We start from the raw sequence: 12221 nt of genomic DNA on the forward strand, positions 1-12221 counted from the left end.
TTTTTTTAAATGTTACAGTTTGACCGCCACATATTTTTAAGAAATTTAATTGACTTAAATAAAATAAGAGGTTGATGGAATAATTAGAGTATTAAAAAATTATAAAAAAAAGATAGTAGGGTTAATAATTTATTGAAAATTAATGAATGTGAGAAAAAAAAATAATAAAAAAGTACTAATGGGTGTAGGTGGGGACCATGAGAGGAGAGAGATATAGTATTTTAATGTAACTTTTTTCAAAAAAGGAAGTGTAACACTTAAAAAGGAAATTTTGTGTAGAACTACACTAAAAATATGGTCATTTGTGAACAATTTTTTTTATTTGTTTAGAACTACCCACAAGTTTGAAAACGTTTGGATAGCACTACCCATTAACATTTTCAGTCCAATTAAGACGTTATCGAAGCCCATTTTTTCACTTTTGCCACCCAATTAACTCTCCCAATTTGTATAAAGGTTTTAATTTACCTTAATTGACCAAATTAGGGTTTTAATTAGAATTCATTTTAGGGTTCATGAGTTTAGTATTATTTGGGGATTTTGATTTTTATGGTTTGGGGGTTTAATTGAATTGGGGTTTTTGCTTATTTTAGCATTAATTGGTCATTGTAATTGAAAAAAGTGAAAAATTGGGCCAAAATAACGTTTTAATTGGACAAATAACGTTAGTCGGTAGTGCTATCCAAACTTTTCCAAACTTGCGGATGGTTTTAAACAAATAAAAAAAATGGGTAGTTATTCACAAATGACCCTATTTTAGGGTAGTTCTACACAAAATTTTCCTTAAAAAAAACGGTCGAAAATGGAAAGTATAACACTTAAAAAAAAACACGGAAGAAGTAATATAAATGAGTACGAGTAATGTACGTAGTACTCCGTAATTTTTTTTAAAAAAAATCTTCATTAATAAATAAACGAACAGGTTTTAAAAAATTAAAAAAATAATAAAAAAATAAAAAATAAAAACCCAACTAATTATTAGCTCAAGCGATGCCTGACAGAAAATCTTGCGTGGACCTGGTCCACAATAATATTATTGTTGAATAATTTAGAGAATGAGATAACTTTTTTATGTTTGATTTGCTTAATTAATAAAGGTGAAGGTGTTAATAGGTGAAGGTGTTTAATTAAGTAAAGCAAAGTAATTAGAGCAAATAATCTTGGTAAAAAGGAATTAAAGTTTTCTTGGTAAAAAGAAAACCAAACTCGATTTAGAAGATGAACCTATGTTTTAGAGGAAGAAAGTTCGCTGCCAATTAAGGTGGTGGTTGTTGGACCACGCGTGCACCAGTTTCTGGTCGGAGGTCAGCCGCCCGGTCAGGGCCACCACTGCCTCTCTGGGCGCCAGAAGGGAGAAAGAATTTGCTGCCCGGTACAGGGCCTTCATCGCCCCTATAGGTCACAAGGAGTAACTCGATTTTCTGAGTTTCACCGCCCGGTAGGGCCACCGCCGCCCGACCGGGCGTGAGACCTTCCAAATTTTGAAGCTCAGGTCCGCCCGGTAGGGCGCGTGTCCTTCTTGTTTTGTAATTGAGGCTTTTCGTCAGTTTCATGGTATGGTTTGGCTTTGTTTTGCTCTAATGTATATATGCGTCAAACACATATGTTAGAAAAAAAAAAACAACAGAAAAATATGGCAGTTCAATATTTTTCTTAAAACCAGTTTGCAAACCCCATTTATCATCATCACAAATCACATACACTTATTTACATTGTATTGTAATCAGCCTACTTGTGATTGCAATTTTCTTAGTTGTATCTCCTGAGTAAATTTCTGTGATACCCAGTTGTAGTATTGGGTCGGAATTATACTTTTGGGAAAGTGATCCCGTTCACGCCTCGAAGATTTTACCGTTTTATTTTGTTTGCTTTGTTTGTGACCCTTGTAAACACAAAATACCCAAAAATCCAAAAGTATAAACTCTACAAAGATGGCAAATGTGAAGGGAAATGATGACGAATTTCCAGAAATTAGACAAGTTCGAGGGTGTAGATCTTGGTATGGAGATGAAAACGAAGATGGTGATGTTTCTTGTGGGATTACAAGAAAAAGGTTTGATGGAAGGTTTTCTCTAACCAGTCATATGATCAAAGTCACTCCATTCAAGTAAGAGGTTTCATACTTGTGATTAATATATAATTATATGTCCGATTATTTATCTCTATGGTTAATTCTTGACATGTTTAATCTAAGTTTACTATTTGTGTCTTGATTATTATTAGAGATATGGTGTCATGTAATTATGCCTATTAAAGATGATTGGTAAAAATCATGATGGTTGGTTAAAACCATGTAATTTAACATTGTTAATGGATGAACTAATTATTATGGTTCATGAAATGAGTGTGAATCACTGTTTGTTTTTACATTGATATTAAGATACTTAAGATGTTTTTCTGGGTATAGTTAATACATTTGCTATATAGACGGTTAATGCTTGCTATGTATGGATGATTTAGCAGTCATGATTATTTGTTATACAAAGTATGTATTATTTCACCTTGTTACATGGGTTGTCAGTTAATGGTTTGTACTTTGTATGGCCTAAGTGATGTCGTTTCAATTCATCTATAGCAGTTATTTATATATAGCAATTACTCATGTATGATGAATAATGTATGGTATAATAACGTGTTACTCCGTAGTACTTATTCATGAAAGCTAAGGTTGAATGGCCTTGTTTTGTTTTATTTGTGATTGTAAGTTTACATGCATGAATTAAATCAAATAGTCATTTAATCATTGACAAAAGTATATGAGCATGTATGCTGGCAGTTGTAATATGTCACTTTGTTGTGTGATGGTATTGTATATCATGGAAAGTATAATCTTGTGATTAATATGTTATAATTATTAGGTTTATTAATGTCTTGTTGTCTTGATAAAAAAGTAATAATGACACATGTTAAATTATGATTCAAGTTATTATTCTATGGTATAATAGAATAATGAAGTTGCAATGAGTTATATGTCAAGAATTGTTGATTAATTAACAATAACGAATTTTCTTTGGAGAAATCGAATAAAGGTAGGCAATGAGTGTCATGGTCTATGACATGAGGATTTTGTATTGAAATTATTAAAATTGATTAATTCAATGTTTAATTTAATTATTGATGTTATTTTATGTCTCTATGGTGATAGTATAATGAAGTGTTTGTTGATATTGTTCGTGAAATTTATTCAAGTTATATGGATAATGATAATCTTTTTGTGAATATGAGTTTATACTCTTGGTTACAAAAGAGTATGCATGTATCAGACAAAAGCTACGTAAGTAGGCAGATATTGTTTATGCAATTGGTCAAGTAAGTAGGTATACTAGCAATCCTAGTATGCTACATTGGCAAGCGGTTCGATGCTTGTTGAAAATCATGGATTATGGTTTGTCTTATAGTGGATACCATTCTGTTGTAGAACGGTATTCAGATGCAAGTTGGATCTCAAATAGAGATCATTCGTCCGCAAGTAATGGATGGGTATTCCCAAATGGGGGAGGTGTTATTTCATGGATAACTAACAAGTAAACTTGCATTACTAATTTAACAATGACATTGGAGTTCATTGTATTACATTATGTTGGTAAAGAAGCAACATGATTAAGGGTTTTAATGCATGAGATACCTTTGTTACAAAAGTTAATATCACTAATAATGATAAATTGTGATAACAATGATCTTGGCTAAGGCATACAACCAAGTGTATAATGGTAAGTTAAGGAACATTAGTGTAAGGTATGATTACATTCAAGGACCTAACAAGGATAGTGTAATCACTATTGTTTATATTCGTACGAAGTTTAATCTCCCTAGTTGCTTTTAAAAGTATGGGTTAGAGATGTTAATAAAAGGATGGCAATCATTTAAGATTGGAGCCCCATTGTAATCACAATTAGGAGAATCTCAACTTAACAACCAATAAGACGTTGGGTCTTAAGTTCAATGAGAACAATTCTCTTATTTGATGATTGGGAACTTGTTAAATCATCCAAGGTTAAGTTCCGGTTTTTCACTGATGAAAAGAGGTTGTTTTAACTTAATAGAATTCCTGACATAATGCTCGGTCACAAGAGCATGCTTTGGAAGTCTACCTATATAAGTACGAAGTTTAACCGCTTCATGAAGCTATTGGGGCATAGTTTTGATGTACTTATGAATATATATGGACACATGGCTCATAGTGTCAAGTAATATGTATTTAAGTAATTCCTCTTGTGTGTGTAAGATCTTCAAGTTTCCAATATGTGTCGCTTTTGGTTCAAACGTTTTAGAGGAAGAAAGTTCACTACCAGTTAAGGTGGTGGTTGTCGGACCTCGTGCGCACCAGTTTCTGGTCTGAGGTTAGCCGCTCGGTCAGGGCCACCACTGCCCGACCGGGCGGGGAAGGGAGAAAGAATTCGCTGCCCGGTACAGGGCCTTCATCGCCCTATTGGGCACGAGGAGTAACTCAATTTTCTGGGTTTCACTGTCTGGTAGGGCCACCGTCGCTCGACCGGGCGCGAGACCTTCTAGATTTTGGAACTCAGGTCCACTCGATAGGGCGCGTGTCCTTCTTGTTTTTTAATTGACGCTTTTCATCAGTTTCATGGTATGGTTTGGCTTTGTTTTCCTCTAATATATATATGTGCCAAACACATATATTAGAAAAAAACAAGAGAAAAATATGGCAGTTGAATATTTTTCTTGAAACCAATTTGCAAACCCCAATTATCATCATCACAAATCACATACACTTATTTACATTGTATTGTAATCATCCTACTTGTGATTGCAATTTTTTTTCGGTGTATATCATGAGTAAATTTTCGTGATACCCGATTGTAGTATAGGGTCGGAATTATACTTTTGGAAAGTGATCCCGTTCACGCCTTGAAGATTTTACCATTTTATTTTGTTTTCTTTCTTTGTGACCCTTGTAAACACAAAATCCCAACAATTATTGTGGACTTAAGGTTTATACACACGTTACTGACATTATATTCAACACAATGACTCCTAATTTTAATATAGTAACCTTATTTTTAACATAGTAACCTTTTTTAAAATTTGTGTGGCCTTTAATGTTATTATGAACTTAAAGTACGACACTATGTTGAATAGTGATCTTTATTATTCATATTGACACCTATATTAAATATTTCATTAAAAAATTAATCTCTTATAGGCTTATAGCTTTTATAATGTCACACTAACTTTTATTTCAACATAATAACCTTTATTTTAATATAGTGACTGTAATCCCCCGTATTTTTAAATATGTTATAAATATAATTTAATTTAATTTATAATATTGATTTGTATTTTTCCGTAATTTAACTTCAAAATATTCAAATTATTAATTTGGGTCAAAAATTATTTTGGTACAAATTATTTTATGAACCTTCATTCTATAATTTATTTCAATACAACTAAAGCTTAGTCCATTTCATTCATTTGGTCCATTAATTTTATGAGGCCCAGTATTTCTATTTACCCTACAACATTCTCCTCTATAAATACCCCATTAATCCCCAAAAAGTTTCCTACACATAAAGGTTAGTCTTATTTTCTCCTTTGTTTTATTAATTTGTATAATTATAATTATTGATGTATGGGTTTTGATTTTATTGTTTGAACACTAATTGAAAAAAAGCCATCCGTAACGGGAAAAAAGGGCCCATCCGTAACGGGAAGCGTCCGTTACGTATGCAGCCGTTACGGATGGCCATCATTATTCGTAACGGGCACTGTCCGTTACGAATAACCCATTATTCGTAACGGACATTTCAATGTCCGTTACGAATAACGGGGTTATTTGTAACAGATATTTCAACCGTTACAAATAACCCCGTTATATGTAACTGACACATGTTTTGCCCGTTACAAAAAACGAGTTAATAGTAACGGGCATAATATCTGCCCGTTACAAATAATATTTGTCCTAATTAAAAAAAAATTCAGCATATGCTGGATAGCTTAGTTTGGTTAATGATTTTATCAATTACAAAAAATAAATAATATTAAATAATAATTCATACAAGTATACACTTCAGATATAATTAGTAAAAGCCATACATTCAAATGATTTTATCAATTCACATTTGGAGCATGTACATGTTTTCTTTAGACTTGAGCTATACAAATATCTAGCAGAATAATCAAGAACCTTTTTTTTCAAGGGATATTTCAAACAAGAACTCAAGTGGCACCAACACAAACTGTAGAAGTTCGCTCGAGTTGTTGAATATCGATATGAATAATCAGGTCACCAATCAAAATCTTCAATGATGCTATAAATGGCAAATGTCAAAAGTATTTCAGTATTATACATTGCCCGCCCCTGCCAATTCTCTTTGTGAACGAGCAACAAGCAACTTATAATCCTGCATAAGATAACAAATTAAGGAATATTTTATCATCAAAATGAAAACAACTCAAAGGATTTATAATAAAAAAATCCACAGATGAACATTGGCTAAGAGAAGCTCCTACACTACTTGCACTAATTAGCTGCTAAATTAGCACGACAATCTTTGTAATAAACTAAAGAAGACTCCATAGTTTCACCTTCCAATGAATTATTTTAGGTTTGTATAAGAATGATAATTTTGAGTGACCAAGGTTTCTCAGTAAAACTGGTATTCCCAAGCAAGGCAACCATATTCTAACTCATTTCAGAAAATAAAACCCCATTACCCACTTAAACATGGGGGAAAGCAAACTTTTCTTTTCTTTCCATTTGTACATCTAATGTAGTCGATCATCAATTAACTTACCTGTGAGCAGAGGTGTGCGATATCAGATATGTCAAAGGAGCCATGCCCATAGGGGCTCCAGGGACTACTGACCCAGGCACTGGTACTCGCACACCATAAGGCATGTGAGGAGGTGGAAGATTTATCGGAGTCCCAATAGCAGAAACCAATGGCCCACCAATTGGTTGTCCAATAGTTGGAGTACCATACATACCCACTCCTGAAGGAGCAGTAGGGGGCTGAGCAACCCGTTTTTCGTATTTCAAGGCGCAATCCCATATGCAGGTGCATTTACCTGACCAGTAATTGGACCCTGGGATGCTAAAACATCCCCAGAGTTCACATTGGTGATATCATGAATGCTCGATCTTCTCCTATCTTTATTCATAGAGTTCAACCTAATGAAATACTTTTGAGCATGGCTTGCCACTTGTGTTGGTGTTCTTGTTACCACAAAGTTTCGAGATATACTCCGCCAATCACCTTTTCCATATATTTTCCAGGCCAAGAAGAAATAGCCTGTTCACAAAAGGTACACACCAAAATGAAAACCACACCAAGTATAAAACATGCAGCAGGTAAGCATGTAAAATAAGAGACCCGCATACAAAGTATAATGATAGCTGAACAAAAAAATATAGCATAAACATGCTTCGTGCTCAAGCACTATTATTCTTTATATCAAATTATAAATTGGATTTTGTCACAAAATATATATAAAAAATAAATTATAAATTGGATATATAGATAATACATATAATGTAAAAGTTCTTCCTTCAACTTAGTTTTTTAGAGATAAATAAGTTAAATACCACTGTGTTACCCCAATTAAATCTCCCCAGATGTCCAGATCAGTTAATATTTTTTATTTTTTATTTTTTTAAATTCCTAAATAGATAGTACACTGCCTCATTACCCATCAGCACTCTTGAAGTCCTGATTAATCATCAATAAGCACAAACCTTTGAAGAAATTCGGCAATGAAATAAACAAATAACCTACTTGACGATTCAAACACTAAGCAAGTGAGCGTAAACAGATAACCTTTTCAGAGTAGTACAACAACAAGGTCACCAATAATTCAACTGCAAAGAAGCAACCACAAATAAACAGAAAAATTCAAACAAATACCCAACTATTGGTATCAACTAGTTAATCAAATTAGTCACTAAGCAATAATAAAAATTAATTCAATAATCAATAATTTAATCAACATCAAGTCCAATTACTTCAAATTTGTTATATAGAAATTTATGCATTTACCCAAATTATCTAGGTTTGTGGATAATTTTTGGTGATAAACGGTAGTATTTCACAGCGACAGCTAGATTGTCGGAATATTTGCAAAATATTATGCGACAAGAAACACAAATAATTCTGAACCAGTCAAAACGACAAACCTTTTAGATGATATAGGGAAATGAAATCAACAATAATTCAACAAATAATCTCCAGAGAAAAAAAATTACAGAAAAAACAAAATGAATACCTCTTAATCAAGCTGTCTCGGACAAGACCAATAGAAGGAAGAACCTTCTCATCATACTCCAATCTGATGACGGGCCCTAAGATTCTGAAAAATATGAGGAAGACGATTTTGATCAAGGCGAGACAAAACCCTAAGTGTAAGATTCACCATCTGAAGATCCTTAATACCAGAAATTGATGAAAAATTGTGAGGTCGGGTACGAATATCAAAGGTGTAAGGCTTCTGGAGTCATGGAATTCGGACATGAGTACCTTCGCCGACAGTTTCATCGAGAACTTCGCGAAAACGATCGAAGATGACGGCCTTTTCGCTGCCGTCGACGGTGTAGAGGGAGTAATAGTCCTTCAGACATTCTAAAGACTAAAAAAACAAGAGAATAAAGGAATTAGAGTGGTGAAATGGAGGAGATTGAGTGAATTGAGTCGTAGAAGAGAGAGATTGAGTTAGGAAAATGAGAGAGGAGAGAGTAAAGAATGGAGGATATAAGTGTTTAATTTGACGGCTAGGACTAGGAGTGTGAAACCCTAATAATTAGAAATGGGCTCCTCTTTTCATGGGCTTCTCTTTCCAGCCGGGCCAAATATTGTAACGGGCACATGGTGTCCATTACGAATAAATATTTATTTGTAACGGGCACATGGTGTTCGTTACGAATAAATATTTATTCGTAACGGACAATATTTTGCGTTACAAATGAAACTTTTTCCACTTGTGGAAATTAATTTAATTAGTATAAAATTGTATTTTGATGATTAAGCTTTATAATTTCAGAATTTATAAATGTCATAATTTTCAGATTTTGTAAATTTTATAACCTAGGGTTTTTAATTATTGAAAATCATGATTTTAGGGTTTTTATGAACAATTGATTTAGGGCTTTTATAGTAATGATGTTTTGAAATTTTGGTGATTATAACTACTGATTAGTTTAACATAATTCCAAATTATTTTGAACACGTAAATTCGTGGTTTAATTTTTAGATTTTCGTTCGTTAATATTAATCCCGTTTTAATCCCAATCAAATTCTGAACTCATCCGATTTTGATGAAAAGTAGTGTTTTCCATAAGGAAACAACATTTTAAGAAAGCCTCACTACCTTTGGTAGTGATCACCACCCTCTCGTGGCCAAATTCAGCCTCTAAATATGATTTTCGGGCATTTTTTTATTTTAACGAAGTTTTTTTTATACTTAAAATATTATCCTTGAGTTTGATTAATAAAATTAATTATGTTTAAAGTTAATTAAGCATAAATATATGTTTTATATTGAAGTTTTAAGTGCTGGAAATAGTTTCTAAGTATTACTTTTGATGTTTTATAAAGAGGGTTTAATCACCCATTAAAAAGGGAGATTATTAGGGGTTTTTAAATAATTCTAAGATTTTTATTAAACTTTAGACTTGCTGTAATTTCACGTATAAGAGTGTATTTTAAGGTTTTTATGATGAAAATTTAAAGAACTATATATTAGCCTTTAATTTTAACTAAAGGGAAGGTTTTAAAGTGTTGTTTGATTTGGATTTTGAAGGTTTTAAAGTAAGTTAGTATTGCTGTAAATTTGGTTGATTGGGTGTTGATTAAGATGTTATTATTTGGTTTAGGAGAGGAGTTTATTGAAGGTGATTTCTAGTTAGTAAAGTGGCATACCAATTCATTTGCTCAAGGTACGTACAAGTTACGAAACCTTTCTTTTAGGTGCATGTTTAAGGACGGATCGAGAACTTAGTATCATGTATAGGGATGACTGAGTTAATTGTTTGGTTATACATAGTGAATTTCGTATGACGTGCACTATTTTATATTGCAAGTATTATTTGTGCTCTAATTATGCAAGGTGCGCTTAGAGGCAAAGGTATATGATTGGTGTAATGATTAATTTATTACTCATTCATGATTATGCAAGCAAGATGAGTAAAGGAAGAATTTAAGTCTTATAAGACGAAGTTAAGGTTTTGGGGTGCCTTATGCACTCAAGGTATTTATACACGGAGGTAGTTAAAGGAATAAATAATAAATGTTGCTTGTCACTAATAAATCAAGAATTGAAATTGAAAAGTTGTTTTACTTGATTGAATTGATATGGATTGATTGTATTGTTTGCATATGAGTCATCACCAAGTCTAAACCTATAAATCACGTAAAGTGCAAGATGGATGAGCAATAAAACTCTGGATTGGTGCACTTCTGGAGTAATGACAATCAGGGGTTGGGGTACACGGGGTATTAGCCATGTACTTTTATCGAGGCCGTCTGATCTACGAGTCTCCTATTTCAAATATTTTTTTTAAAACTAGTAGTTAGGTGAGATCTCATACTAACTACGGTCACGGAGTCGCGCCCGTGGTCGTTGGATGTTTATTGATGTTTCCGAAAGGAGACATGGGTTTTTCTTTATTGATGTTCCAAATGGAGCATGGGTTGGACAACCTTGTCTGTTGCTTAATCCAAAGAATTAAATAAAATGAGTTTGCTACTATTAACTAGTGAAGTCTTAATAAAATTGATAATATAGTCGTGTGTTGAGTGTATAATTTAATGATGCATGATGATTGATTATTAGTAGCATGTTATGGATTTCTTATTTGTTTCGCAGCTTGTATGTACTCAGCTTTGCTGATTGCGTGCTTTTGTGTGTGTCTTTCTTTGGTCATGGCCTTCGCCTTTCAATGACCCTGTGACGATCCAATTTTTACACTTGTAATATTGGGGAGCAGATTAACCACATGTTCTTACATACACAGCATTCGCATCAGGGTTGTGGGATTTTGAGTAGAGAGTTGGTTATTATTCGCAGTTTATTTCTTTTCATAAGTTTGAATTTATTTAAACTCTGGTTTTATTTATTTACTACTTTTGTGGGGTTTTGAATAAGGGCCTTAATGGTTCCAAGTTGTATGATTTAATTTGCTTTTGGTTATTGACTTTGAAACTTATTTATAACTGAGTTAGTTTTCCGCTGCTAATTTCTGATATAGCCTTAACGTTTGAACACGTGGCGGTAGCATGCCAGTAATTCTCTTGGATTTTATTCAGGGTATTTACAGGTTTTAAGAGAGAATTATTGGGGTGTTACAGTGACATTTATTTTTTATTAATAAAACAATCATATTGTCTCTAATGTTAGTGGTCCACAATAAATTAGTGTGAACCAAGTTCATTTAAGAATTTGTAATAATATCAGTATATCACTAATATATAAAGTCGGTCTCGCAAGCAGGCCACGAGACAGCGAAACTTGACATTCCAGTTTTTCCGCCAAGTGTCGCCCCACTGTAACACCCCCAAATCTCCCTCTACGGAAATACCAGTATAATATGTATAATTATACCGTAGAGATAGACATAGGCGTATTACCGCCGCGTGATTACGCAAGGCTACTCAACTTACTAAACAAAACAATACTTTGCAGCGGAAACTTCAAAACTCTTCTTATTAATAATAACTATAAATAGAAACCAATGTCATGAGTACTCAAATTAAATACAAAGACCAAGATTCCTAAATTAGTGAAACCAAATCCTGGGACTCCAATTCATTACTTTATTCACTTCACCTGAAATAACACTGTTTACCATTACGGTAAACAGGGTAAACCAAAACAAATAAGAAGTACGGGTTAGCAAAATATGCTAAGTACGGTAAGTGCAAGATAATAAAACTCAATTTATTTGCAAACATGCTTTTAAAACCAATTTCTAATATTCTAAACTCATGGTTTAAAACCAATTCTTAATATTCCAATAACCAATAAAACCAATGCCAATTATTTAAAACCATTTCCTCATATTAAAACCCAGTTCCTCATAATAAACCAATAAAACCAATTAAACCAATTCCTCTCCTAAGTGTGCACACCCCCCAAGCTAGTCTCCTTATGTTACAAGGCTATTCTTGAGGAAAGACCCGGTCATACAAAGTCCAAGACCTTATCAATAAACCAAATCCGCATAGTGGGATCAGAAACATGCTTATAAAGCATAATAATAAATCAATGAT

General features: G+C 33.1%; 1 pseudogene; it reads right to left on the bottom strand.

Moving 5' to 3' along the window:
• Nucleotides 1-6035: 6035 nt before the first annotated feature.
• Nucleotides 6036-11800, bottom strand: LOC110700087 (annotated as a pseudogene).
• Between the last annotated feature and the right edge of the window lie 421 nt (nt 11801-12221).

The sequence above is a fragment of the Chenopodium quinoa genome, unplaced genomic scaffold (assembly GCF_001683475.1).
Source record: "Chenopodium quinoa cultivar QQ74 unplaced genomic scaffold, ASM168347v1, whole genome shotgun sequence".
Lineage (NCBI taxonomy): Eukaryota > Viridiplantae > Streptophyta > Magnoliopsida > Caryophyllales > Amaranthaceae > Chenopodium > Chenopodium quinoa.